The sequence below is a fragment of the Oncorhynchus mykiss genome, chromosome 27 (assembly GCF_057628025.1).
Source record: "Oncorhynchus mykiss isolate SJ-2025 chromosome 27, ASM5762802v1, whole genome shotgun sequence".
NCBI lineage: Eukaryota > Metazoa > Chordata > Actinopteri > Salmoniformes > Salmonidae > Oncorhynchus > Oncorhynchus mykiss.
The window spans coordinates 41416338-41420000 of NC_143048.1; positions in this window are offsets into that span (position 1 = coordinate 41416338).

Below are 3663 nucleotides of genomic sequence, written 5' to 3' on the forward strand. Positions count from 1 at the left end.
CCATTACAGTAGTGAGTCACTGAGCCTCTTTGTAACCTGGACCATTACAATAGTGAGTCACTGAGCCTCTTTGTAACCTGGACCATTACAGTAGTGAGTCACTATGTAACCTGGACCATTACAGTAGCGAGTCACTGAGCCACTTTGTAACCTGGACCGTTACAATAGTGAGTCACTGAGCCTCTTTGTAACCTGGACCATTACAGTCGTGAGTCACTGAGCCTCTTTGTAACCTGGACCATTACAGTAGTGAGTCACTGAGTCACTTTGTAACCTGGACCATTACAGTAGTGAGTTACTATGTAACCTGGACCATTACAGTAGTGAGTCACTATGTAACCTGGACCATTACAATAGTGAGTCACTGAGACACTTTGTAACCTGGACCATTACAGTAGTGAGTCACTGAGTCACGTTGTAACCTGGACCATTACAGTAGTGAGTCACTGAGCCTCTTTGTAACCTGGACCATTACAGTAGTGAGTCACTGAGCCTCTTTGTAACCTGGACCATTACAGTAGTGAGTCACTGAGCCACTTTGTAACCTGGACCATTACAATAGTGAGTCACTGAGCCTCTTTGTAACCTGGACCATTACAGTAGTGAGTCACTGAGTCACTTTGTAACCTGGACCATTACAGTAGTGAGTCACTGAGTCACTTTGTAACCTGGACCATTACAATAGTGAGTCACTGAGTCACTTTGTAACCTGGACCATTACAGTAGTGAGTCACTGAGTCACTTTGTAACCTGGACCATTACAATAGTGAGTCACTGAGACTCTTTGTAACCTGGACCATTACAGTAGTGAGTCACTGAGTCACTTTGTAACCTGGACCATTACAGTAGTGAGTCACTGAGCCTCTTTGTAACCTGGACCATTACAATAGTGAGTCACTGAGCCTCTTTGTAACCTGGACCATTACAGTAGTGAGTCACTATGTAACCTGGACCATTACAGTAGTGAGTCACTGAGCCACTTTGTAACCTGGACCATTACAATAGTGAGTCACTGAGCCTCTTTGTAACCTGGACCATTACAGTAGTGAGTCACTGAGCCTCTTTGTAACCTGGACCATTACAGTAGTGAGTCACTGAGCCTCTTTGTAACCTGGACCATTACAATAGTGAGTCACTGAGCCTCTTTGTAACCTGGACCATTACAGTAGTGAGTCACTGAGCCTCTTTGTAACCTGGACCATTACAGTAGTGAGTCACTGAGCCACTTTGTAACCTGGACCATTACAATAGTGAGTCACTGAGACTCTTTGTAACCTGGACCATTACAGTAGTGAGTCACTGAGTCACTTTGTAACCTGGACCATTACAGTAGTGAGTCACTGAGCCTCTTTGTAACCTGGACCATTACAATAGTGAGTCACTGAGCCTCTTTGTAACCTGGACCATTACAGTAGTGAGTCACTATGTAACCTGGACCATTACAGTAGTGAGTCACTGAGCCACTTTGTAACCTGGACCATTACAATAGTGAGTCACTGAGCCTCTTTGTAACCTGGACCATTACAGTAGTGAGTCACTGAGCCTCTTTGTAACCTGGACCATTACAGTAGTGAGTCACTGAGCCTCTTTGTAACCTGGACCATTACAATAGTGAGTCACTGAGCCTCTTTGTAACCTGGACCATTACAGTAGTGAGTCACTGAGCCTCTTTGTAACCTGGACCATTACAGTAGTGAGTCACTGAGCCACTTTGTAACCTGGACCATTACAGTAGTGAGCCACTGAGCCACTTTGTAACCTGGACCATTACAATAGTGAGTCACTGAGCCTCTTTGTAACCTGGACCATTACAGTAGTGAGTCACTGAGCCTCTTTGTAACCTGGACCATTACAGTAGTGAGTCACTGAGCCACTTTGTAACCTGGACCATTACAATAGTGAGTCACTGAGCCTCTTTGTAACCTGGACCATTACAGTAGTGAGTCACTGAGCCTCTTTGTAACCTGGACCATTACAGTAGTGAGTCACTGAGCCACTTTGTAACCTGGACCATTACAGTAGTGAGTCACTGAGCCACTTTGTAACCTGGACTATTACAGTAGTGAGTCACTGAGCCTCTTTGTAACCTGGACCATTACAGTAGTGAGTCACTGAGCCACTTTGTAACCTGGACCATTACAGTAGCGAGTCACTGAGCCACTTTGTAACCTGGACCGTTACAGTAGTGAGTCACTGAGCCTCTTTGTAACCTGGACCATTACAGTAGTGAGTCACTGAGCCACTTTGTAACCTGGACCATTACAGTAGTGAGTCACTTTGTAACCTGGACCATTACAGTAGCGAGTCACTGAGCCACTTTGTAACCTGGACCATTACAATAGTGAGTCACTGAGCCCCTTTGTAACCTGGACCATTACAGTAGCGAGTCACTGAGCCACTTTGTAACCTGGACCGTTACAATAGTGAGTCACTGAGCCTCTTTGTAACCTGGACCATTACAGTAGCGAGTCACTGAGCCACTTTGTAACCTGGACCGTTACAGTAGTGAGTCACTGAGCCTCTTTGTAACCTGGACCATTACAGTAGTGAGTCACTGAGTCACTTTGTGACCTGGACCATTACAGTAGTGAGTCACTGAGCCTCTTTGTAACCTGGACCATTACAGTAGTGAGTCACTGATCCACTTTGTAACCTGGACCATTACAATAGTGAGTCACTGAGCCACTTTGTAACCTGGACCGTTACAGTAGTGAGTCACTGAGCCACTTTGTAACCTGGACCATTACAGTAGTGAGTCACTGAGCCACTTTGTAACCTGGACCATTACAGTAGTGAGTTCTTGTGCAGCTTGTTGTTTGCTCTTTTCATGCACATATATCACTGTATCATCAGCATACATTTGAACTTCAGACCCAGTACAGACAGAAGGCAGATCATTAATGTACAGGCTGAACAGGAGGGGCCCCAGTATTGACCCTTGGGGCACGCCCACATCATAGCTAAGAGTGGGCGACAGCTCACTGCTCATTCTGACACACTGAGTTCTGCCTTCAAGGTATGATTTCATCCATCTCAAGGCATCGGGGGAAAAGTTGAACTTGGACAATTTTGTGATGAGAATCTCATGGTTAACAGTATCAATAGCCTTCCTTAGGTCCAGAAACACAGCCCCAATAACGCCCCCTTTGTCCATCTTGGACTTCACATTTTCCAGAAGAAAGCAGTTGGCCGTTTCTGTGGAGTGTTTTGCTCTGAAGCCAAACTGCATGGAGTGTAATGTGAAGGGGCTGTTGTTGAGGTGGGCAATCAGTTGTTCTGCTACACACTTTTCAACAACCTTTGACACCACAGGTAGTATACTAATGGGCCTGTAGTTACTCACGTCAGCAGGGTCGCCTGATTTAAAGATGGCCGTTATTATGGCCGACTTCCATACCCTTGGAAACACCCCGAGACCAATAGATGTGTTGGTGACCTTAGTAATGGGGCCAACGAGTGACTCTTTGTAGTTTTCGTCTCTGCCCATCGGCCAAGTATGCACACACACACACACGTACGCACACACACACGTACGCACACACACACGCACACACACACACACGTACGCACGCACACACATACACACACACACACACGCGCACACGCACGCGCACGCGCGCACGCACACGCACACACACACACGAGACGGAGACAGCGGAGAAA